General features: G+C 39.6%; 1 protein-coding gene across 4 annotated transcripts in view; it reads left to right on the top strand.

Moving 5' to 3' along the window:
- Window positions 1-27,608, top strand: part of RHBDL2 (rhomboid like 2) — a 595,588-nt gene that overhangs the window by 276,698 nt on the left and 291,282 nt on the right. The gene's annotated exons all lie outside the window — the stretch shown is intronic.

Here is a 27,608-nt window from a genome sequence, read left to right as displayed (position 1 = left end):
CACTTCACAAGGGCGGTGCCTCCACCGACCCTGGAAATTACCGTCCCATTAGCTTGACAAGCCTTATCTGCAAAGCCATGGAGAGGATCATAATGGAACTCATAAATAAAGACATAGGAACTTGCAGACTTTGGATCCAACCCAGTTTGGCTTTGTCAAAAGCAGATCATGCCTTTTAAACTTGGTTGACTTTTTCGAGACAGTCACCAAGGCCATTGATGAGGGAAAGGCAGTCCATACAGCCTACCTTGACCTGGCAAAGGCCTTCGACACAATACCCCACTCAGGTATCATCAAAAAGCTCATCAGCTTGAATGTAAACCCATACATCACAAGATGGGTTGCAAACTGGCTAAGTGACAGAACCCACAGGGTCAGAGTTGCTGGAGCCATGTCAGACTCAAAGCCTGTCACAAGTGGTGTCCCACAGGGCTCAGTCCTGGGTCCACTCTTGTCCGGCATCTACTTTTCTGAAGTACAAGCAAACACAGGAGGGTTATGGCTGACAAAGTTTGCAGATGACTGCAAACTGGGCGCCATAGTCGAAAACACATCTGACACAGATATCCTTCAGAAGGGCCTCACAGAAACGGATAACTGGTGCCAGAGCCATGGCCTAAAGTTAAATGCCAAGAAATGCATAGTCATACCCTTCGGGAAAAACAAGGTTACCCCTAGCTACCATATAGGTGGCAATCCACTGAGCACAGAAGAAGTCATCAGGGATCTGGGGACCCAGGTTGACAGTAGCCTTTCGCTTGACACTCATGTTGCTAAAGTAGTTAGGAAAACCTTCTACATTGCCCACCTGATCATGAAGGGATTCACATCTAGATCAAGGAGGTCATCGCCCCTGTACTCATCACTCATTAGACCTATGATTGAGTACAATGCCCCATTCGGAATGTATCTGACCAGACACCTGCAGCAGCTGGAAAGGCCCCAAAAGTTCCTCACCAAAAGGATAAAGGGTCTCAAAAATATGTCTTATGCTGCCCGACTGAAAGAACTCCAGCTCTATTCAGTCTCATACCGCTTGCTCAGAGGTGACCTGTGCCTGACATATAAGGCCATGTCAAACCCTGATTTGATGAATATGCTTCACCTCAAAAAATCTAGATCCCTCAGAACCACAAGGGCGGGAGACTTGAACCTTGACACGGTTATTAATAGAACATGCTGGAGGGACAGATTAATCACCCAGAGACCACCTATGCTGTGGAACAAAATCCCGGTACATGTGAGGCAGAGCACCTCGCTGGCCTTGTTCAAGAGGAATCTTGACCAATGGATGGGGGATCGCAGATATACCCCAGGGATTACTTCAGTGTCACTGCTTGACAGAGGCACAGCAAAATAATAGGCATAGTTTTATTCAAACTAAAGGGGTGGCGAAAGCCAAATAACTATGGGCTAGGCTTATAAATGCCCTTGGGCAGATAGCCTAGTATGAACCTATGAACCTATGAAAATAAAAAGAAAAGAAAAACAAAAAACTCTTGCAGTCTTCCCTTTCTGCACTGTATTGCGATCTCGGAATTGGTATATTTAAAGAGCGGGGGGGTGTGGGGGATGCAGGGGGGCTTGCAACAGATAGCTGTTAGGGTTTTTATTTTTATTTTTTTTTTTTGTTTGAATTCCTGGAACTTTGAACATCTGAGTTCGATGTTCTCAGCTTCGAAGTTTCAGGAATTCGACAACGTAATAGGAACCCCCCTGAAGTGCTGCCCAACTGCTCCCCTCTGGAGGAAGTTGGGGGACACTTGTCATTGCACCTAGAGCCAGATTTTGGACAGAACTTTAATAAAAAATGCTGTTGGTTAGTTAGAAACAACTTTATATAAAAAAAGTGTCAAAATAAATACTTCTTTACATTGGATGAGCATGCACCCCACTTTATTTGATAACGTAAAAAAATCAAATGTTATGTATAGCTAAATTGAATACATTGCATGACAATATGAATCAGCAGATGAATGTTGCAACCAATGAATTTGTTCAAAGAGGTTATAAATATGATAGTGTTAACAAAATAAATTTAGATATTAAAGGTAAAAGAATAGCTGAAGCTAAACCCGTTTTTCTGAGATAAATAATGTCACTAGTGCAGCTGAAAAGAATAATAATACAAGAGATACATATAATAAAAATACTGGGACTATTAAATATATTATTAGGAAATATTGGCTTTTGGTCTATCGTTTCCTGGATTCATTCTCAGCAGGGTCTCTACTTACCAAAACCTCCTAAGGCCCATTCAATTAAATCTATGGCCGCCTCAGCTGCTTTCTGGTCTAGAACTTCCACTGAGAATATTTCTGCAGTAGCTACTTGGTCTAATGTTCATATCTTTATTACTCATTACAAACTGGACACAACCTCCAGAAACAGAGCTGCTTTCAGTTCAGTAGTTCTCTGGAATATACTTTCAAGAAGGCCACCCAAGATTTATGTAGCTGGGGACTCTGTCCCAGTTGTTGAGGAATGAATGAATGAAAAGGACATGAGATATTTAAGTTATGTACTCACCATAACTGTGCATCTGTGTTGTCCATTTTCAGTCTTCTTCAACTCCCCTCCAATCATTCCCTTTTCCTGTCATCTCCTGGAATGAACGGACCTTTGGAACCTATTATTCCAGGTAGGTTCTCTGGTTCGATCCTCAGCTGGGGTGCCTTCTGTGTGGAGTCTGCATGTCCTCCCTGTGGTCGTGTGGGTTTCCTCTGGGTGCTTCAGTTTCCTCCCACATCCCAAAGACATGCGGTAGGTGGATTGGACACTCTAAATTGGCTGTAGGTGTGAGTGAGTGTGTGTGTGTGTGTGTGTGTGTGTGTGTGTGTGTGTGTGTGTGTGTGTGTGTGTGTGTGTGTGTGTCTTCCATGGAAGGTTGGGTGCCGGGCTGGCAATTCGACACTGTAAAACTCTACTGCCAATCATGAGTGGACAGGTGATCTGCTGTGGTGACCCCTAATCGGGAAAAGCTGAAAGAAGAAGAAGCTATATATATATGTATATATATATATATATATATATATATATATATGTGTGTGTATATATATATATATATATATATATATATATAGATATATATATATATATATATATATAAATATAAATAAAGACTCTAAATGCAGCAGACTCAATCTGAGGTGTTGGGGATGGACTAGGGCATTATGAGTGTAGGGAAGAGCTCAAGGGATGGATCCAAAGTCTGTGAAATGCAGCCGAGTTGGATCCATAACTCAGTTGTTGTGGAAGAATAAAAATGGACAATATAGATGCCCACTGATGCTGAATACATAACTTAAAATTCTCCCCTCTTTTGGAATTGGCCAAGGACAGTTAACCACATGCTTCCTCACAAACTGGACCTACTCACACAAGACAAGAGGTGGTTGATGCATTCTCACCCCCAAACATCTGCAACTAATTGCCTGGATGATAGAATCTTAGTACCTTTTAGGCACCTTTTTTCTGAGGATGTGCAGCAGGCATTAAAGGAGGCAAGAAAATCTGCTACTAGAAAATCATATATTAGTAAATGAAAAAAATTTTCTATTTGGTGCCATAAAAGAACTAACACCAATTCAGGGCTTATGTTTTTCTGGTTCTTCGTTATTCGTATGAGATACTATCCTCTGGCCTGTATTACACATCAACCAGGGTTCATTTGTCTGCAATTTCAGCATGTCTGTCCATGGAGCCCACACCAAGCCTAGGGAAGAAAAAATGACTAACTCTTGCTTCATTTGAGCCACCTCATCAGGCTGACTTGAGGTTCTTAACTTGCGCTGATCTGCACAAGAATATCTGAGTTTGCAAGCTCTTACAATGGGCCAACCTTATCTAATTTTCCACAAAGATAGGTCCTTAAGAACTAATCCTTCTTTGATGTCTAACGTGGTATCCAAATTTACTTAGAGCCACGTTATCTTTCTCCTTGTCTTCATTCCAGAACCTAAGAATGAGGGGAAAAGGATACACCATGCCCTGGATAGTCAAAGACAACTCGGGTACTATCTTGATAGAACAAAATCTTTCAGAAACTGATCAAGTGTTCATTTATTGTGAATGTTAGTAAAAAAAAGGCAACACGTGTCAATGTAGATTGTTTCCAAGTGTTTGTTTCATGCTATGATCATGTCAGTCGCCCTGCTAGACAGGGGTCCAGGGAAGTAAATAATGTGGGAAGAAATAGCCATGGAATTGTTATGGCTAGGCTTGTATAGGCCCTAGGGTCGATAATCTGGTACTAACCTATAAACCTATGTTATACCCACTACAACCATACAATTTCAGGCAGAGTCAGGACACATTCATCTACTGCTATTTATAAATATATGGGGCCACTTAATAGTGTCAACTGTATCACTGGCTGACAATTTAGCTGACTACTTAAATGGTCGACGGGTGTGCGAGAATGTACATTTCTCAATGTGGGGAAATATGCCATTTCCCCGACATTGTTTAATCTCAGAATTAGTATATATAATTATCTTGGGGGGGGGGCTGCAAAAAACAATGTTTTATTGTGTTTTCTTCAATTAAAGTGTTGTGTGCACTAAGATTGCTGCTTGGTGTAAGTGTACTAGCCTGCCAACGTTTGCAAAGTCAACATTTTGTGGTCAACTTTGTGAACATTGATGTTTGGGTGTTTCATTCAAATTTAGTATACACACACACACACACACACACACACACACACACACACACACACACCTGTGTGTGTTATATGAGTTATCGCTGCATGAATTTTGTTGGGTGTTGATATGCTGGAGTCTTTTGTTGCTGGCCCAATTTGTCGAATTATGTAATGGTCAAAGTCCATTATATCGATCATTGTGTAATTTAAGAGTTTTTCCCTTTTTTATACTTTAGGCAACCTTGTAGTTAATATATTTAATTTTCAGGGAGTGGTGTACCCACCACATGTGGATGTGTGATGGGGGGGGGGGGGTGAAGCCCCCTAAGTAAAAAGTTGTTTTTGGAGGTTTTTTTTTTTTTTTTTTTTTTTTTTTGGTAATTGCAAATGTAACCCATTGGTTTATATTGCTGCTTATTGTTTTATGATGATTTTTGTGGTGACTAATGTTAATTGCTGATGCATTTTTTTAAATGTTTTATATGCTGATTAAACTTACCAGCAACTATTCATTATAAACTAATATCTCTCTCTCTCTCTCTCTCTCTCTCTATATATATATATATATATATATATATATATATATATAAAATGTAACCTATTGGTTTACATTTTTGTTTTGTTTTGTGATGAATTTTTTTGTGATTAATATTAATTACCAATGAATTTGATGTTTTATATACCAGTTAAACTTACCAGCAATTATTCATTATAAATATATATATACCTAACTATGCCTAAAGCTGCAGCTATCCCTCCTGTATTACCTTTTTTGAAATTCCTGCCATGGACATAGCAGAGATTACACTGAAACTGGACTAACCCATGCAGCTGCCATTACTGCCCATAAAGCATTAATTTATTAGTGCCTATTAGCTGAGCGGACAAGGTGATCCGCTGTGGCGACCCCTAACCAGGTAAAGCCAAAAGAGAGAGAGAGAGCAAGGGAAACTCCATGTAAAACTGTGTCAGTTATTGCAGGCATCGAATTAGAAAAGTGAAATGTAGTCACAGTCCATACAACTGGAAGTTGATTTACCGAAGTTGGTATTGAGACTTTAGTGTGATCTCCTGCCACTTGTGTATTTCATAAGTGAAGGTCAGGTGACTCAGTCTCCTTTCTTTGACAGATGTCAAAACATTTCAGAACCACAGGCCTTTTAACTGTTGATTAGACAGGGCATCACCAAGGAGAGAGAGAGAAGGAAAGAAACAACAGTACAGTATCTTACCATGTCCAGTAACATATTGTGACAAGGAAACTTCCACGTCTAACTCTGAATCAACACAAACCTAATTGTATATGTATAAGTCTTAAAGCAATAGCACATGTGAGTTTGTTACTGGTCTTTGTTGTTCAGAGACGATCAAGAGGGACAGACAAGAAATCAAATGACTGTACTTATGGGTATGTACAAATCCAAACATTCTGCAGCAATGTTATCAGCTTTTGCAAATTCCAAGCATTCTATTTACGGAAAAATGAAATCAGTTCTTAGAACTGTGTCATGTGACTGACTGAGCATGGTGAATCAGCCTGTGAAACTGTGTGCAGATTCTACTAAAATCCAGACACACAGTTTTTCGTCCACATGATTAAATTTATTCTCAGAAAAGACTATTTTCAGTGACTGTAAAATGACATTCCCAAAGAATATTACAGCAAAGAAATTAAGCTTGCATGTCATAAAAGCATTCCATTATGCTTTTCAGTCTGCATCAATGGCTCACCTTTGACCACCAGAAAATAATCAAGAAACTCAGCTTGAATGCCATAAATCCAGCAGAGAAATGACTGTTTTAAACAGGGAGATAATTTGATTAAAATGTCCTTTTTCAATATTTGCTTTTGAAAAAAGTAAATGTGGCAAATTAACCAGTTTTTCAGGTTTTCACACATAGTCAATGTCAATTTTATTTTAATGCAGTATGTTTAAAATCATTGAGAGTTTAATGGTTTTAAGTAGTACCTTTATAGCATAAAAAGACTGATAAGACAATAATTTTACTGGCAGTTAATATGACATTCCAGGATGCCATGTTTGATTTCTCCCAAGTTTGCATGTTTACAGTGTAGACTTTTACACTTTGAAGCTGTTGCATGTTGACTGAGACTTTCGGCTTTTCCCGGTTAGGGGTCGCCACAGCAGAACTCCAGTCCGCTCAGGATTGGCAGTGGATTTTTACAGTGCTAAATTGCCAGCCCGATGCCCAACCTTCAACGAAGGTACGCCCATTCACACTCGCACCTACCTGCATGTCTTTAACGTCACTCGACCGCAAGGAGGACATGCAGACTCTGCACAGAAGGCTCTCCAGCCGAGAATCGAACGGGAGAACCTCTTGCTGTGAGGCGACAACACTAACCGCTGCACCCATTATTTTCCTTAATGAAAAATAAGGGAGAATAATCATCAGTAATCAGTAGTAATAAAAAGTACTCTAGAATGAAAGGCAAAGTGATCACATGTGAGCCATTGGGTATGGTATAAAGGTATTTGTGCATTTGTAATGCAGAATGAGTTGCATGCCCACATGCCCCCCCCCCCCCCCCCAACAAATACCCTGAACTGTTTGGATGCTTAAAAAATTGTATATGTGACAGCGCAGAGACATAAGTTTAAATCCTTCTGTGGGATATGAGCATAGAATTTAATTGCAAGGATGTATGCACACAGGATTGCTGGGGCTGTTTTCAAAATATAACAATAACTCAGGTATATTCAGAATATGGTTTCTTTGAAACATTATACATCTATAGTATGTAAAAATATTGTGTTAGTAAGTATTAAACAGTAAATCAAAATGTTTTGTCTGTCCTTGGAGATACAATGAAAGGAAGAGAAGTGTTGTTACTGTGTTAGCCAAAGGGCCCTTGATATTACAAAACATACTTTATTTTGGAATGTATTTGCTGCATATCCAATGAAGGTAAAACTGAGAATATTCAGATTTTTTGTAAAATGTAAATGTTACAGACTGCATTTGCTGCTACAGGAAAGAAAATAATTAACATGTATGTACGTTTTGCACTAAGATTTTAGTAGAACATTTTAAATAAAATATGTGTAGGACACATAACATTAGCTGCACATATGTTAATTTTTGAACTTAGGTATACTGAGTGTCATAGTAACAGAATAAATGTTAAAAACAGCATTTTAGCTAAGGAGGAAGAAACTCTGCAAGTGTAAATTCCAAGGTTCATTTTTTTCTTTTGCAAAAGCTGCTTTGACTGAATTCACATTTTGTCTTATTGTCATAAGATGAATATCAATGGTAAACTGGCAAAAGAAGTAGATTTCATTGAACAGTATTACAAGAGGGACTTAATTGTCTTCCAGTAAGCGTTTAGTGGATGGAGAGTTAAAAACAGGCATAGACATTTGGAAATTTTCTTTCATGTAGAGGATGATAACCAGCAAGAAATTTTATCTGGTAAAAGACAAACCAGTTAAGTGCCAGAATGGTGCATGACCCGACCCTAACAAATTTTAAGCACCCCCTGTGAAAGTTGTTAAGGTCGGGTCTCATATTAGGCAGTAAAATCGGCCTATACTGACTAGCAGATGACAGCAGCAGAACAAAACATTTGTTTCTCCCTGCTATCCATACAGTTAACATGTCCCTAACTTCCTTAAAAAAGGGGAAAAAATTAATTGAGACTCACCAGAATAACTGTGTATTCACCTGCCTAGTCTGAAGAATGCGAATGCTGAAAATCAAGTATATGTCATTATTTAGTGACTTCAAGCCTCAGTTGTTTGTCCAAAAAACACATAGTTTATGAGTAACAAACCAAAAATAGGAAGCAATAATCTGGATATCCTGCGAAAATCTTGACAGTTGAGAGCTATAGAGGTATTTGTAAATGAAACAGACATTACACTACTTCTCTGACAGCACTCGCTAATTGTTTTACAGCTTTGAAAGTCGGGAAAACATTTTGGGATTTTTTTCCCCTTTAACTAGTATGACATGGAGCAGTAAAGCTCCATGCACTACAAAGAATTATGATAATCTCACTGATCATAACCGTAAATTATGTGATCTTAACTTGGATGCCATGATTCACCTCTCGAGTTTCGCTCTCAAGGTGAATTTTTTGGCAACCATGTCTCGAACACATAATAAGTGGGTTAGGATTAGCCACCTGATCATAATCCTCTATATTATAACTGTATCCAGATTACATCACACATGTACACGTGTGGGTTTTCACAAAAAAAAATTCTGAAATTACAGGAAACTAGACAGGTTTAAGTTCTAAAAGCAGATTTCATGCTTAGATTTTTCTTGGTTTAATTTCTCCAAATCTTTTGGGTTTCTAATACCATGATGGGAATGGACCCCATTCTAAAGTCAGGATATAATTAAAGTTCATGAAATTAGTATAATTTCATAGGATCATAGGATCATTCTTTGATATTGGCCAAAAGTGCTCTTCACAGCACCTGGAATATGTCCAGAACTGACTCCTTCTGCGGTTCATACGGAGTTACATGTGTTGGTAGCATATCTAAATACAACTGTAATTCTTTTTTTTAAACCCATTCCTCCTACTACTAGTGGAACTGTCCGGGTATCTTTCTTCCACATTGTTCTCATTTGTGCCTGCAAATCTCTCTGTACGTGAGACACTGTAATCGCTAAGTATAGCAGTTTCAATGATCGATGCTACTGTTTTCTTTTTTTGTAGACTACAGTATCTGGTTTTCTCACATCTATTCTTTGAGTTGTTGGTAATGGGTGATCCCATGTTGTGTGTACTTTATCATTCTCTACAGTGCTTTGTGGTTCTTGTTTCCAGTCCTTCTCAGCTACTTCTATATTGTTGTGTTTGCACAATCCCCACTGCAACAGTCATGCCACATTATTATGCCTTTCAGTGTGCAGGCCCTCTGCCATGAGTGTATCACACCCAGCAACAAGACATGTGACTGTTTTCTATTCTTTTTTTTTTACAGAACCTACATTTGTCTGTTTCTCCCACATGTTCAATGGATTTTGTAAATAAACATGTACATAGTCCGGTATCCTGTGCTGCCATTATTAACCTTTCATCCTTTGATTTCAACTCACTTCTCCTTAGCCATTCATAGCTTCATAGGTAGATACTAGGCTATCAGCCCAAGGGCCTAAGTAAGCCTAGTCAACAAGGTTCCCTGGCTTATGCCACCCAAGAAAGATAATTTCCTGTGTCCCTGTTGAGCAGAGCCACAGAAGTGATCCCCGGGGTGTATTTCCTATTTCCCATCCACTCATCAAGACTTTTCTTGAAGAGTGCTAATGAGGAACTTTGCTTGACATAGGTAGCTTATTCCATAGTATAGCAAGTCTCTGGGACAGGAATCTATCCCTCCAGCATGTCCTGTTTATTGTGGTGACAAGGTTTAGGTCCCTAGAGCATGTAGCTCAGAGGGACTGGGATTTCTTTAGGTGTAGCATGTCCAACAGCTCTGGGTTTAACATAGCTTTATATGTTAGGCAGAGATCACCTCGGAGTAGGCGATATGCTACAGAGTAAAGCTGGAGGTTTTTATGACGGTCAGTGTAGGGTATCTGTTTGAGGCCAGTAATCCTTTTTGTGAGGTACTTCTGTAGCCTTTCCAGCTGCTGCAGATGTCTTGTGAGGTGCATTCCAAAAGGGGCGTTGTACTCTATAATGGGTCTAATGAGTGCCGAGTAGAGGGGAACAATGACCTCTTTTTTCATGGATGATAACCCTTCTGTGATGAGGTGTGCCAAATAGAAGGATTTCCTGACTACTGTGGTGATGTGATTATTAAAGGAGAGACTACTGTCCACCTGGGTCCCAAGGTCTCTTATCACACATTCGGCGTTAAGTAGACTGCCGTTTATGTGGTAGTTCATGGGTACAGAGTTTTTACCAAAGGGGATGACAATGCACTTTTTGACATTGAGCTTGAGGCCATGCCTCTGACACCAGGCATCTGTCTCAGTGAGGCCCCTCTGTAGGATGTCCACATCATTTGGGGACTCGACTATGGCTCCTAGTTTGCAGTCATCTGCAGACTTCATTAGCCAGAGGCCTTCTGTGTTAGCCTGTAATTCAGAGAAGTAGATACCAAACAGGAGAGGTCCCAGGACTGAACCCTGTGGCACTCGACTTGTCACTGGTTTGAAGTCAGATTTGGAGTCTGCAACTTTTACAGTGTGGGTTCTGTCAGTGAACCAGCTGGCAACCCATCTTGTGATGTAGGGCTTTATACCTAGTTTAGTGAGTTTAGCTATAATTCCAGAATGGGGGATGATGTCAAATGCCATGGCGAGGTCAAGATAGGCTGTGCGAACCACCCTTACCCTCATCTATGCCTCAAAGACGTCGATCAGGTTCAGAAGACATGATCTGCATTTCACAAACCTGAACTGGGTGGGGTCCAGTGTTTGGAGGCTACCAATGTCTTTGTTTATAAGTTCCATGATGATATGTTCCATGGCCTTGCAGACCAGGCTCATTAGGCTAATAGGGCGATAGTTCCCAGGATCAGTGGTGGCGCCCCCTTTGTGGAGTGGGATAACTGTTTCTGTGCACTATTCAGTGGTCACAAAGCCTGACGTGAGACTATGACTGAACATGGTGCTTAGGTGGGGAGCCAGTTCGTTCTTAAGTTTGTGTAAAATGCAGCCTGGGATATTGTCCAGTCCCATGGATGCTGTGTTTTTGGTTTTAGAGAGTGCAGCTTTTACCTGCATAGATGTGATTACAGGGACTCTGCATTCTTCCTGTATAGATATAGGCCCTTTAGGGGGTGAGAGGGGGGGGGTAAAGTTAGCACTGAACCTATCTGCCAGGATGTTGGCAATATCAGTTGGTTCTATAATTTTCATGCCGTTGTGCTGTAACTCAGAGCAGATCTGGGTGTTGCCATTGAGATTCTTGACATAGCTATGGAATGCTTTGTGGTTGCCCTTGGAATCAGTGGCAATTTTGTTTTTGTAGCTAGCTTTGGAGGATCTTATAAGGGATCTCAGCTTCTTACTGAGGCTGACCAGGGATCTCCTCCACGCATGGGATTTCACTCTCTTTTGCAACAGTTTCTTTCTTTTGTTGTAGAGTTTATTTATGGCAGGGGACCACCAGATTGGCTTCCTTTTTTTGGAGGATAGCGTCTTGATTCTGTTTGGGATAGCACGATCCATGCACTCGTGTAAGTGCTTATAGAGTACATTTGTGTAGGATTCAGTAGTCATAACTGTATTATCCATCTGCATGGGTGCCATGAAGTTCGCCACTTCTGTCGTAAGAAGCATGAAGTTGGCTTTGGAGAAATGTTTTACCGTGGTTTCCTTAATGGTGGGTGGGGGTGGGATGTGGATATCTAGGGTGATTAGCTTATTCCAACATCGAATCCTGATCGACGTGAAGTTGTTCCAGGAGCTCTCTGTATTTGACACTATACTGTTTTTTTGGATAGTTCTGTTGCTGTCGGATATTTGTCAGCTTCTGGCTGGCTTTCCATTCTCACTTGACACTGGAATGTTTCTGATAAATTAAGTAGAGAGATCATCTTATATTTCCTCTCCTTATGTTCTAAACCTTAAATTTTGCTTGAATCTGATGAGGTCAGCAGGTATGTATGAAGTCCCCATGACTGCAAATTTATACATGTGATCAATTTCAGGGAGGCCCACTCCTTCTTCTGGCGTGGAATATATAATCTTGGTATACATTGATTTTTTTTATGTCATTTGATATGCATGAAACATTTTTCTTGTTTTTCTGTCCAAATGATTCAATAGCATTTGGGGACAGTCAGTCACATAAAAACAGTAAGTTAGATCAGGAAGAGGAAATTGGTTTATAGCCTGGACTTTATTCCTAGATGTCAAGGCTGTTTTCATTATTAGTTTTTAGTCTTCTGATGTATTCCTGATTTTTTATTAACATTTGCTTATGTTGCCAATCCTTCATCAATTCCCAAATATTTATACACTCCTTCCTGGTCAAGTTTCTTTATATCACACTACTGTCCCAGACTGATATTTCTTGGTACTCCAGTTTTCCTGCTTTAAATGTTACTTTTGCACATTTATCAATATCAAATGTCATTCTTATACCATCTGAAAAAGTTTTAACCACTTGCAGTTGTGCCTTCAAGTCCTTATCTGATGACCTATACAGTTTTAAGTCATCCACAAAAAGTAGATGAGACTTCTTTATCAAGGTTGTTTCTTGGGAGCCAAATTGCTACTAAGATCTAATTAATCTGTTATGAAGAGTGTTTAATAGGTTAATGGAAAGACAAAACTACAGTAGTGACAAAGTATCTATCTATCTATCGGGTCTATATTACATAAACGAAGTTTCAAAACTTCGAATACCATATGGTCGACACCATGTGATCGAAGTTCTGAAACTTCGAATATGTAAAAAAAAAAAGGAAAGAAAGTAAATTAAAAGTGTTTAAGCAGGGAGGGCAAGCCCCCCTCCACCCCCCACACATATACCAATTCCGAGATCGCACTTTGACGAAGAATGGCGCGGGAAGGGAAGATTTCCCTTTCCTATGCTGTAGCACGATCTCGGAGCTGGTATATTTAAGTAGTAGGGGGTGCAGGGGGGCTTGCCCCCCTGCTTAAAGCATTTAGTTTTGTTTGTTTAGTAGTTTTTTTTTTTATAGTTTCAAAGTTTTAGAACTTCGATCATATAGTGTCAACCATCTGTTACCCGAAGTTCTGAAACTTTGTTTAAGTAATATAGACCCTATCCATCCATCCACAACCTCTTTTTCCCATTTTGGCACATGGGATTGGGGTATCATTTCAACAGTGACAATCATCTAGAGCCAAGCTTTACAGTCAAAGAATCACCCTGGAATATCCCCCTTTGAATTTTTATCTCAAGGATAATAATTTGCCCTTTATCATGGCTTAATTGCAAAGTGGTTTACCACTGGTTCATGGTCTCTTTAATGCAATTGATCAATGTAGGAATCAAATTATACATCCGTAAGCATTCCTCTATCCGTGAATGTGTGACATATTGTCAAATGCTTATTTGTAATCTAGCCATGTCATACTTAGATCCTTTCCCTTTCTACAATTGTCTGTTATGGCTTTATTTAGCAACAAATGATCATTTGTTCCATATGACCTTCTTTTGTTACTTACCCATTTGTTCTGTTGCCATGACTGATTTTTTTCTAAATGACTATAAACTGTTTGCATCAGTGCCAGTATACAAGTTGTACATCGTCAGAAGGCAAGTTATTGCGCTATAGTTTTTGGAATGGCTGACAGGTTCACCCTTACGGAGAAGTATCATTTTTCCTATTGTTAACCAGGTTGGTGTCTGTTTGGGATGCTCATAGAAGTAATTCTTACTGATGGCTAAACCATTGTGTAAAGATGTTAATACGTTTAGCCAAAAGTTAGGTACTGCACTTGGTTCTGAGATTTTATAGTTAGGAGCTTTTATTAATTTTGTTTCAATTTCTCTGGATGTTACTTCATCCAATTTTTACCTTGTACATTTGAACTCCTTACCATTTCTTTTAATTTTTATATCCATTCAGCATATTTTTTATGTTCCACAGGGACTTCGTAAATATTTCTCCAGGATGTGTCTATTTCTTCTTTTTTGGTGGCGTTTCTATTTATTTTGCTTTGTTTCCCAGTCCTATATAAAACTTTTTGGGTTGTCAATGAATTGCTTATTTTATACTTTTCCTTTATATTTATCTGCATATCTTCTAAGATTTTCTGCCTGTGCTGGTATATTAAGTTTATTATTTGGAATAGTGTACCATAGATCCTGGTCTGTTCTGATATTGTGCATTGCTTTTACTACATCTGTTTTTTATTTAAGTATTTTTGTCAATCTGTTCCCTATTCTATATTCTTCTAACAGTCACTTCATGCCATAATTGCTTTACAGTTTCCTCTGTTTGATACTTCAATGATGGCATTTTATTTCTGCCCCTCCTTTCCCTTATTTGTCTATGTTTTTAAGGTAAGACTTTATCTGTTATTAATTTACCTGCCCAGTAATATATAGGTTCATAGGTGTGTACTAGGCTAATGGCCCTGGGCCTTTACAAGCCTAGCCATAGGATTACCCTGGCATAGTGCCACCCAACCTTAGTTCCCAGTGCCTCTGTCGAGCAGAGCCACTGGAGTTATCTGTGGGGAGAATTTTCTGTTTCCCATCCACTCATCAAGATTCCTCTTGAAGAGGGTCAGCAAGGTGCTCTGCTTGACATGTATGGGAAGTCTATTCCATAGCATGGGCATTCTCTGGGTTATTAACATGTCCCCTCCAGCATGTTCTGTTAATTGTGGTAATGAAGTTGCGGTCTCTCGAGCATGTAGTGTGGAGCGATTGGGATTTCTGTAGATGTACCATTTCTAACAGAGCTGTGTCAGACATGTCTTTGTAAGTCAAGCAGAGATTGCCTCTAAGTAGGCGATATGAGACAGAGAATAGTTGGAGTTTTTTGAGTCTGTTCACATAGGACAAGTGTTTAAGGCCTAGGATCCGCTTTGTGAGGTACTTTTGTGGCCTCTCCAGTTGTTGCAGGTGTCTAGTGAGGTACATGCCAAATGGGGCATTGTACTCGATGATTGGCCTAATGAGGGAAGAGTAGAGGGAGACAATGAGCTCTTTCCTCCTGGATGCAAAACACTTAGTAGTGAGATGTGCCAAGAAGGACTTTCTGACCACACTGGCAATGTGATGATCAAAAGAGAGGCTGCTGTCAACCTGTGTTCCCAGATCTCTTATAACGCCTTCTGTATTCAGTGGACTACCATAAATGTGGTAATTCATGAGAACCGGGTTTTTCCCAAAGGGGATGACGACACATTTTTTAGCATTGAGCTTAAGGCCATGGTTCTGACACCAGTCGTTGGTCTCAGTGAGGCTATTCTGTAGGATGTCAACAACACTTGGGGAGTTAATAATAGCTCCCAACTTGCAATCGTCTGCGAACTTTGTCAGCCAGAGTCCCTTCATGTTGGCCTGGACTTCAGAGAAGTAGATACCAAACAGGAGAGTACTCAGGACCGAACCCTGTGGGACTCCACTTGTGACTAGTCGGCAGTCTGATTTGGAGTCAGCTACTTTCACACTGTGGGTTCTATCTGTGAGCCAGTTTGCAACCCACCTAGTGATATAGGGGTTGATGCCTAGCTTAGTGCGTTTTTCTACGATTCCTGAGTGGGGAATGGTATCAAAAGCCTTGGTCAGATCAAGATAGGCTATATGAACCACCTTGCCTTCATCCACAGCTCTGGTGACTGACTCAAAGAAGTTAGTCAAGTTGAGCAGGCATGATCTACCTTTCACAAAACCAAACTGTGTGGGATTCAGTGTTTGGAGATTCCCTGTATCCCTGTTTATTAGGTCCATGATGATGCATTCCATAGCTTTGCTTTGTGGAGAGGGATAACTGTAGCAGTGCACCATTCGGTAGGGACAAAGTCTGAGGTGAGGCTGTGACTGAACAGGGCACACAGGTGAGGTACCAGTTCACTCTGTAGTTCATGTAGAACACAGCCAGGGATATTGTCAGGTTCCATAGAAGCTGTATTCCTGGCCTTGGACAGTGCTGTTTTAACATGTGCAGCAGTAATACTGGGTGCCTGGCAATCTACTGGTATTGTGAACAGCCCTTTTAGGGGGAGAGAGGGGTAAAGTTGGCACTGAATCTGTCTGCCAGTATACTGGCAGTATCTCTTGGCTCAGTATAGGAGGTACCGTTATGCAGTAGCTCAGGGCAAATCTGGGTATTGCCGTGGAGATTCTTTACTTAACTGTAGAAGGCCTTGTGGTTGTCTGTTTTCATAGCTAGCTTTAGAGGATTTGATGAGAGATATCAACTTTTTGTTGAGGCTGATAAGGGAGTTTTTGCAGTCTTGAGACTTCACCTTATTCCGCATCAATTTCCTCCTTCTGTTGTAGAGTTTGTTTATGGCAGGGGACCACCAGATTGGCTTCCTTTTTTTTGGAGGAGAGCATTTTGGTTCTACTGGGTATGGCGAGATCCATGCTTTTGTGCATGTGTTCATACAGTGCATTGGTGTATGATTCAGTGGTCATACAACTATTCTCCATTTGCATGGGTGCCGTGAAGTTAGCCACCTCTGTTTTTAGGAGCCCAAAGTTAGCTGTGGAGAAGTTTTTCATGGTGGTTACCTTTGTGGGGGGGATGTGAATTTCCAAGGAAATTAGTTTGTGGTCAAATCTAACCAGGGAGGAGCTGATTATTGATGTAGAGCAACAGTCGCCCATGTTAGTAATGACCAGGTCAAGGATGTTGCTACCTCTAGTGGGGTTAAGAACAAGCTGGTCCATGGCATTGGAATTAATGAACTCCAGGAAACATTGGGCAAGTGTAATGGTACATGAGTAGTTTTCCCAGTTAATGGAGGGGTAGGTGAAGTCACCTAGTAAGAGTGTGTTAGGGTGGACCCTAATATTCTCCAGGGTGCTTAGGAACATGGAGTGTGAGTCTTGGGACATGGTTGGGGACCTATAGCAGGCTACGACCTGAATCGCTGTCTTACCCAATATTAGCTGCACCTGAAGTATCTCTGATGCATTATGTTGGGCTACCAGTCTGGAGGTGTGCACATCCTTTATGAATATGGAAACATCACTGACTTTGGAGCTTCGGTTAAAGTTCTGGGTCTGAAAGGTGTCGAATGAGTTATAGCCTGGTAGTGCAGGAGTGCTTTCTGCTGCCTTGAACCAGTCTCTGTTACAGCAGAAATGTTGACATTCCCCATTTTAAGAAGTACTTCAAGCAAGTGCACTTTGAGATTTAGACTTCTAGCGTTCAGCAGCATGACCCTCTGACTGCATTTGTTTGTAGCTGTTACGGTGGTAATTTGGTCTTTGGAACACCGCCTAAAAAGACACTATAGGGGTGGCAAGAGCCTTGGCCAGAATCCGGAAGCCCAGAGGTGACAGATGCAGGCCATCTCTGGCAAAGCATCGAAGTCTGTCAATCATGTCATCCCAGGCATTTACTTATGTTATATCTCATGAATTTCTGTTAATAGTCTTGATTACTGTGTTCACCTGTCTTAACAGATTTCTAACATTTTGGGTCTTATTTACTTTCTTTAATCTATTTCTTTCATAGATCTTAATATGTCTATCCATCTCTATTAAATCAGTCACCTCTTCCCTTAGATCATTTTTTCTAAACTGAGAGCACATTCTTTGCTCTGTGTTTCCTGTAGGCATTATAGAGAAAGTTCCAGAATGTCTTTTTGTGATATAGCCTCTTCAGCTGCAACCTGTCATCTGCTGCTCTTTCAGATGGGAACTCATTGGCCAATCACTCCACAACATTCCCAATGTTAGAATTGCCACTGTTTCCTGCTCCATCCCTTGTTATGCAACTCCAGATGAACTTCTGTACTGATTTTCTGCTGGAAGCTCCAGAGTATCATCATGTGGCAAGTCCCCAAACGCTTCTCATTCCACCTGTTTCTGCTTAGTTTGGGGATTCATTGTTCCATCATGCTGTGACATTGCTTGAGTTGGATTTCCTACACGATATAACTTCAGTTTCTATTTCTTTAACTTCTTCATTGCTAGTATTATTTTCTACTTTCTGTTTTTATTTTCTTATGTTTTCTATTGTGAAATTTTCCATATCCGGGTGCCTTTGCCTGTATTTCTTTTCAAATATATTTGGTGCTCCTCTTTTTGTATTGAGTAGTTTTGCTTTCTCCTTTGGGTAAATATTGTACCATATTAAATCACTTCTTTCCCATGTCTATACTTCTTCTTCAGATGTCTCCCACTCCACTTATTTCTTCTTACTTTGGGGACACATTGTTCCATCATGCTGTGACATAACCTGTGTTAGACTTTCTACACTAAATTCTTCACTTTGCAGGTGTTCCATAACTTCAACTCCTCTTTGTTTAACTTCTGCTTTACTAATCTCCTGTTCTACCTTCCCCTTTGTGATCTTATTTTTTCTATTGTGAAATTTTCCATATATTGGTGCCTTTGCCTGTATTTCTCTTCAAGTATCCTTGAAGGTGCTCTTTTGTGTTGATCAGTTTGACTTTCCCCATTTAATAAATACTGCACCATATCAGATCTCTCTTTCTTTCCTATGTGCATGTTACTTTTTTGTACCTTTCAAAAATCTCTAGGTTTTGTTCTTTATATTTTCACACTTCCTCAGTCACTTCTTTTTCAAAATGGCCCAATATTTCTTGATCTGTATAATGCTTTTCATGAATGTGTTGTACTAGTGAACATAAATTTGCATTTGAAGCTTTTGACAGTTTTTCTTGTGCATGTATTTTGTATTTTTCTTTCTTTTAATTTCTCTCTCTTAATCTTTTTGAATATCTTCTACCTGGAAATTCCTGGCTTCTTGCATAATAATAACAATACATCATTTCTTTCTTATCCTCAATAATCCACTCCATCATCTTTATGGCTCTTTTTTGGCCTGTCAGTTTTTGTGGACTACTGCTTTTTTCTACAACAGGGGACCATCCTACCCCAGAGCCTGACCTACCCCTTTTTTTTTAATTTCTCCAAGTATTTTGGGCTTCTAGTAACATGACGGGAATGGACCCCATTCCTAAGTCAAAGTACGATTAAAGTTCATGGAATTAGTATTGTTTCAATCTTTGATGTCAGCCAGAAGTGCTCTTTGCAGTGCCCATAATGTGCCCAATAATGACTCCTTTTGCAAATTGTATGGAGTTACATGTAGTGGTAACATATCTAAATACGACTGTAGATTCATTTTTATAAGACGAGCTGCTTCTACTACTATTGGAACTGTCTGGGTATCTTTTTTCCACATTGCTCTCATCTCTGCCTGCAAATCCTGATATTTTATGACTTTGTGTCTGTCTGTAGGCAAGATACTGTAGTCACTGGATGTGGCGATTTCAATGATCAATGCTACTTTTGTCTTCTTTTCTTGGACCATAAATATCCGTTTTTTTAGTATCTGTCTTTTGAACTGCTGGTAATTGCTGATCCCATGCGATATAAACATCATAATTTTCTATGATGCTTTGTGTCTCATGTTTCCAGTGTTTTTCAGCCACTTCGATACCATAATGTTTGCACAATCCCCAGTGCAACAGTCTTGCCATATTATTATGCCTTTCAGTATACAGTCCCTCTGCTATTAGTATGTCGCAGTCAACAATGAGGTTTGCAACTGTTTCCAATTCTGTTTTATAAAACCTACATTTGTCTGTTTCTTCCACATGTTCAATGGACTTTGTAAACCAATGTGTATGTAGCCTACTATCTTAGTCTGCTAATACTAACCTTAGATCTCTTGGTTTGAATTTGCCTCCCCTGTTCAGTCACCCTGGAATATCCCCCTTTGAATTTTTATCCCTGGAATAGTAATGTGTCCGTTATCATGGCTTAATTGCAAAGTGGTCTGCCACTGTTTCATGGTCACTGTAATGTAGTTAAGTGTAGGGGTGTATCTTATACATTTTTAAGCACTCTTTTATCCATGAATGTGGGATACTATCAAATGCTTTTTTCCCCATTTTACAGTTCTTCACTATGACTTTATTTAACAACAAATGGTCTTTTGTTCTATATAACTTTCTTTTATTGCCCTTTTGTTCTATTGCCATAATTGAGTTTTCAACTAAATGACTATAAACTCTGTTGGCATCAATTCCAGTGAAATCTAGGTGCTTAGGATTTCCCTCTCTCTTCCCCCCTTGGCTGACCTGGTGTGACTTAGTTTGAACTCTACGTTTACCTACAAAACAGAGTCTACAGGAGTGCAATTGGTCACCATAACAAAATCAGTTTCTCTCAGCATTTAAGCAGATTGAACCTACAAAACGGAGTCTACTGGACTGCAGTTGGTCACCATAACAAAATCAGTTTCTCTCAGCATTTAAGCAGATTGAACTCTACATTTACCTACAAAACGGAGTCTACAGGACTGCAATTGGTCACCATAACAAAATCAGTTTCTCTCAGCATTTAAGCAGATTGAACTCTACATTTACCTACAAAACAGAGTCTACAGGACTGCAATTGATCACCATAACAAAATCAGTTTCTCTCAGCATTTAAACAGATTGAACTCTACATTTACCTACAAAACGGAGTCTACAGGACTGCAGTTGGTCACCTTAACAAAATTCAGTTTCGCTCAGAATTTAAGCAGATTGAACTCTACATTTACCTACAAAACAGAGTCTACAGGACTGCAATTGGTCACCATAACAAAATCAGTTTCTCTCAGCATTTAAGCAGATTGAACTCTACATTTACCTACAAAACGGAGTCTACAGGACTGCAGTTGGTCACCATAACAAAATCAGTTGCACACAAAAACATTTGTTAAGCTTTCACTTACAGTGCTGTGTAATTAAGCAGGTCACCATTTTGGTCAGCCATAGGGCTCTTTTTTCTACTTGAGTGTTTGCCTCCTTCCCCTGTCCGTTTACTTAAGAGCTATAATACTTACCTTATAGCTTTAGGACACCTTAGGAAACCTTATAAAGTGCAATAGCCCCACTACGTTTGCCCTCGCTACGCTCGAGCTTTCTTCGCTCCTCTCCCTGCCCCCAATTCCCTCCCGCCCCCAGTAGCTCTAAATTTAAAGCACTATAGCCACTCCCCCACTTTCTAGATCCTATCTGCTTTCATCTGGGATAATTCCTCCCACCCCCATTCTTCTACCTACATTTTAGTAGCACCTATTAGCTTTCATCTGGCATTCTTCCCATCCCCCTTCCAGTACCTTTACTTCACCACTCTATCTTCTGGTGTTGCATCACCAGGTAAAACAGTTCCTTAACACACTAGCTGAATCAAAAATAATGATATATTCCTCTTTACTACCCCTCTTGTTCGCACCATACCTCCTTACCTTGTATGAAAACCAGTTTCTCACGGGATTTCAGGTCCCGAAAGGAAATACTATCACCCCAGCTGTAAATCCTCCCACCTTCAACCATACGTACAGTACCAGGTCCTATCCAACATCTTGTTCAGTCTGTCAACATCTCAACCCTAGGCACATTAGCTCTAGATCCAAACACTACCACAAACAAATAAACAAATTCCTGAAGTTCATCACCAAGTATAGACTTAACCTAATACTTGGTGGTGATATTCACCCCAACCCTGGCCCACCCACTTCAGATACACATACCCCCTCTACTTGCAATCTAAGCTACAAACCTACAATTAATAGGCCAACTAACTCTCTCCTAGCCTGTCATGTCAATATTAGAAGCATTAATAACAAGGTACATAAATTGCATGCACTTCTGGATGTCCACTCCCCTGAGATTCTCTGTTTATCTGAAACCTGGTTAAAACCTAACACTACAGACAATGAAGTGTTACCACCAGGGTACAACATGCACAGGCTAGATCGTGCTTCCAGGAAGGGGGGTGGGGTAGCTGTACTCTATAAATTTGAGTTGAATGTCACCATAGATGTAATACAACCACCTCAGATTAATAACTCAGAGATTCTTGCCACCAAATTGCAACTTAATAAAAATAAATGCATTAATATCATCTGTATGTATATTCCCCCAGGTAACAATATATCTACACATGAAGATATCCTGCACTGGCTGTCATGTCACTACCCCCAAGAAACCCTACTACTTGGAGACTTTAATATAGACTGGGCCACCTGTTCCTCAGAATCCCCAACCATCCATATTAACCTGCATGCATTTACACAAATCATATCCACCCCTATCAGGATAGGTAAACCCAACCAAAAAGAAAGCATACTTGACTGGGTACTCATAAATAGTCACCCCCAACTGTACACCTCTGGTACCCTCCCTGATGGCCTAAGCGATCACCTTCTCACATATGTAATTAAGCACAAAGCCATTAATTCCCAACAACCCTTACTCAGAAAGGTTAGAAACAATAAAAACTTTGACCCTGCCAAATTCCAACAAGAACTAAACTCATGTAATTGGTCTATTCTAAAACACCTCCCCTTAGAGGAAGAAGTGGCATACTTTAACAACAAATTCCTTGAGATCCTTGATTTGCATGCACCTGTTCATTCAAAGAGAACAAAGGCAAAAATGGCACCATGGCTTTCTAAAGAGTCTAAACTCAAAATTACCCTTAGAAACAAAGCATGAGCTTTATGGCGTTCTTCTAATGACCCCCAAGATCACATTAAATACAGGCAATCCAGGAAAGAAACTAAAAAATCCATTTTACAAGACAAAAAACAATACTACTGTAATTTACAGACAGTAAATCAAAATAACCCTCAGAAGTTTTGGGCAAGTTTAAATAATCTACTATATCCTGGACATACTTCAACCCCAGTCCCTGATGCTACTATTGATAAAACTCCTGAAGATGTTTCTGACAGTTTTAACCAATTTTTTACTGAGACAATTCAAGCCCTAGCTAGCCAACTGCCTCCTAGCTCCCCTGGTCCTGAAAGTACCACCCCTAGAAACCTCCTCACATTCAGCTTCCAACCAGTCACCACTTCACTTATCCGTACCTTGATCAAAAAAATAAAACCCACTACACTTTCTGCTGATCAACTCCCTGCCAAGTATTTACAAAAATCAGCTGATGCTATTACTTACCCCATCTCAATACTAATCAGTCGATCCATAGTAGAAGCTAAAATTCCCACCATCTGGAAAATATCCTATGTAATCCACTTCACAAAGAAGGCAGCTCTGCTGAATTCTCCAATTATAGGCCAATAGCTATACTCTCTCCACTTGCAAAGATTATGGAAAAATTTATTCATAGACAACTTATGTACCACCTAATCTAGAATCACCTTATGGCAGACAAAAAAGCATGGCTTCCGTTCTCATCACAGCACTACTTCAGCCCTCCTAGCCTTTACCAACACTATAAACCATAATCGCAACAATAATTATATATCCTCAGCCCTCTTTTTGGATCTTTCCAAGGCATTCAGTATGGTTGATCACCAACTTTTAATCCACACCCTGCAAACATTCTGTCTAGATAGTAGAGCCCTTCAATGGTTTCAATCCTACCTGAATGGTCGACAGCAGGCTGTCCTCTGGCAGAACAAACTCTCTAATCTTCTACCTAACACCCTCAGAGTACCACAAGGCTCTATACTAGGGCCCTTGCTGTTCTCCATCTTCATTAACGACCTTTATACTGTCATCCCAAAAGTCAGCTGTATCCAATATGCTGATGACTCTACTCTCATTTGCTCAGCCACATCTCCAATAGAGTTATGGTCAGCTACCCAGACCACCTTTAATACAATAGAAAACTGGCTTTCTGAACGACATCTGATCCTAAATCCCAAAAAAACTAAAATGCTGTTATTTTCACCAACACGTAGGTCTACCGCTTTCACCTTTACCATAAATTCAAATGATGGCACAGTAATCTCCCCTGACCCCTCTACAAAACGATTAGGTGTCATCATAGATAATAATCTAAAATTCGACCTACATGTTAAACAAACTATCAAAACCATCAATAAAAAACTAGGATCACTTTACAGAATAAAAATCTTCCTAACCCCTCCAGCTAAAATTGCCATAGCTCGCTTTCACCTTCTTTCAACCCTTCTGTATGCATCCCTTCTACTCTCGAATTTAAACAAGACTGTCCTTAACAAACTCGCATTTTGCTACAACCACATTGCCAGGTTTGCCACTGGGCTGCCTTTTAGGACTCATCATTGCATCAATCTAAATCAGCTTGGGTGGCTTGAACTACCTAGCCTAATCCACTATAACCAACTGATTATGGCCTATTTAATCCTCTATAATCCGGACAATACTCCTGCACTTAAAAATATTATCACCCGCTATAACAATCCTAGACCGCTTCGATCCTCTAACAAACTACTAATTCAGACTAGCAAAGTTAATAACACAGCCGGTGACTCTCTCTTTGCAAACTCTGTAAGTAGACCCTGGAACTCTCTTCCAGCTGATATTACTTTACTTTCTACCTTAGGTCAATTTAAAACTAGACTCAAACAACATTTGGCACTTAACTGGCTATGTCAGTGTATCAAGCCTGGCTAACTCTCTCTAGAATGTGTAAAATATGTTAACCAGTTTATTGTGTAATTTAATTTAATCCTGAGTTACGCTCGGGATTAACTCTAACCTGTGGAACTTGTTTAACTTGCTTACTTATGTAATCACTGTAAATAGTCTGTAATATGTAATGCTGGTATTATGTAATGCTGTATCTGCTTACCCTTGGAGCTTTTCTCCCCAGGCCTCCGCTGAAAATGGACATGCATCCAGTTGGACTATCCCGGTCAACAAATGAAAAATAAAAAATAAAAATAAATAAAAATAAAATAGTTTATACATCGTTGGAAGGCAAGTTATTGGTCTATAAATTTTAGGGTAGCTTGCAGGTTCACTCTTAAGTAGGAGCATTGGTTTTCCTGTTGTTAGCCAGGTTGGTGTCTGTTCGGGATGTGCATAATAAATAGTTCTTACTCATGGCTAAATCTTCGTGCAAAGATGTTAATACTTTTAACCAGAAGTTAGGTACTGCATCTGGGCCTGGGGTTTTCCAATTAGAGATTTTTCTTAACTTTATTTCAATGTCTCTGGCTGTTACTTCATCCCATTTCATATCTTTCACCTTTGAACTTCTTATTCTTTCTTTTACTTCTTCTATCCTTTTAGCATATTTGTTATGTCCACAGGATCTTCATAGTTACTTCTCCAAAATGTATCTATTTCTGTTTTTGGTGGTCTTTCAATTCCTTTTACCTTGTTTCCCATTTCCCTATAAAACATTTTTGGGTCATCAATAAATTGCTTATTTTGAACTGTTCCTTTATATTTATGTGTGTATCTTGTAAGTTTTCCAGCCTGTGCTGAGATTTAGTTTGTTATTTGCGACAGTGCATGCTAGAGCCTGGTCTTTTCTAATACTGTGCATTGCTTTTATCACATCGATATTTCTAAGTTATTTTTGTTGATCTGTTTCCTCTTCTATACTCTTCTAACAGTGGCACTTCTTGTCTTAATTGCTTTATAGTTTTATCTATTCGATGCTTCCATGATGGTATTCGATTTCTCCCTTTCCTTTCCCTCACTACCCTGTGTTCTTGTGGTAGAACTTTGTCAGTTATTAATTTAGCTGCACAGTAATATATCCTGTTTACTTCTGTTATATTGCATGGATCTCTATGGACAGTCCTAATTACTGTATTTATTTATTTTACCAAACTTTTGACTTTTTGTTTTTTATTGACCTTCTGCAGTCTATTTCTTTCATTGATCTTAATATGTCTATCTATCTCTATTAAATCAAGCAACTCTAGCAACTCTTCTCTTAGCTCATTTTCTTCTAAACTGAGGCAACTACTCCCATTGTAGGTATGTTTCTGTATCTCGAGGATTCTACGCTGTAATTTTTTCCAGTCCTCGCTGTAATGCACATACCAGGATTGGGCACTTTTTGATGCTTATACGGCTTCACATTAGAACGACGAAAACGCATTTTATCGAATGCGTTTTCGTCTACACATGTAGGGCAAACAGGCAAAACAGCAAAGCGGCTGTTCAGCTAATTCTTTTCCTGGGAAAGAAGTCACTTGACCACTTCATTGCTTTGCCTATTCTGGAGTGTAGTGTGGTCCCTTGTCCGGTATAGCTACCGGGTGTGATTGTGCAACAGTTACTGACCTTCGGGTTAGGGTGTGGGTTAAGGTAAGTGCATATGTGTGAAAGTGTTTGTTTTTTATTTTGCATTCGATGTATGGTTGAGTTACGTGTATGTGTGTGTTTTTAGCTGCTTACTTTTGTTTTGGGGGGGTAGGATTAGCGTTAAGGTAAGTGTGTTTTTGTTTGGAACTGTTTATATAAATGTGCGAGAGTTACTGACCTTAGGGTTAGGGTGCGGGTTAAGGTAAGTGCATATGTTTTAAAATGTTTACTGTTTTTTTTTTTTGCTAGATGTATGGTTGGGTTACGTGGATATGTGTATTTAGTTGTTTACTGTTTTTTTGGGGGGGGTATAATTAGGGTTAGGGTATGTGTGTATGTGTTTGGAAGTGTTTAATGTTTTTTTGGGGGGGTTGGAACAGCGATTTCTTTCCCTAGGAAAGAAATCGCTGTTCTGTGGTTTTGACATTTTCAGAGTTCGCTGAGTATGTGTCGATGTACCCAGCTGTCTTTTTATTTTTTAACATATTTCTGTCGATGGTACATGTTATATAAAATACAGTCTATATGTTAGTGTTGTCTTTGTGAAGGTACTCACCAAGACTTGAAGATAAATTCAGTTCCAGCAATACTACTCTCTTTTACTTGTTGATTTCATCATCTCTCCATTTGGACCTCTAGATTTTTTTAGTTTTATTTCTCCAAGTCTTTTGGATTTCTAATACCATGACAGGAATGGACCCGATTTCTAAGTCAAAGTATGATTAAAGTTTATTAAATTAGTATCATTTTGATCCTTGATGTTAGCCAAAAGTGCTCTTGGCATGATTGCAATTTTTTTCTTTTTTTAATTTCTCCAAGTCTTGTTGGTTTCTAATACCATGACGAGAATGGACCCCATTCCTAAGTCAAAGTATGATTAAAGTTCATGAAATTAGTATTGTTTCAATTTTTGATGTCAGCCAGAAGTGCTCTTCGCAGCACCCGCAGTGTGCCCAGTAATGACTGCTTCTGCAATTCGTATGGGCTTACATGTATTGGTGACATATCTAAATACGATTGTAGATTCTTTTTTTATAAGACCTATTGCTCCTACTACTATTGGAGCTGTCTGGGTATTTTTCTTCCACATTGCTCTCGTTTCTGCCTGCAAATTCTGATATTTTATGACTTTGTGTCCATATGCAAGATGCTGTAGTCACTGGGTATGGCGATTTCAATGATCAATGCTATGTTTTGTCTTCTTTTCATGGACCATTATATCCGGTTTTCTAGCATCTATCTTTTGAACTGTTGGTAATGGGTGATCCCATGTGATGTAGACCTC

This window comes from Protopterus annectens, chromosome 1.part1 (genome assembly GCF_019279795.1).
Source record: "Protopterus annectens isolate FY-2018-M chromosome 1.part1, PAN1.0, whole genome shotgun sequence".
NCBI classification, from domain to species: Eukaryota; Metazoa; Chordata; order Ceratodontiformes; family Protopteridae; genus Protopterus; species Protopterus annectens.
This window is presented reverse-complemented; position numbering and strand designations above follow the sequence as displayed.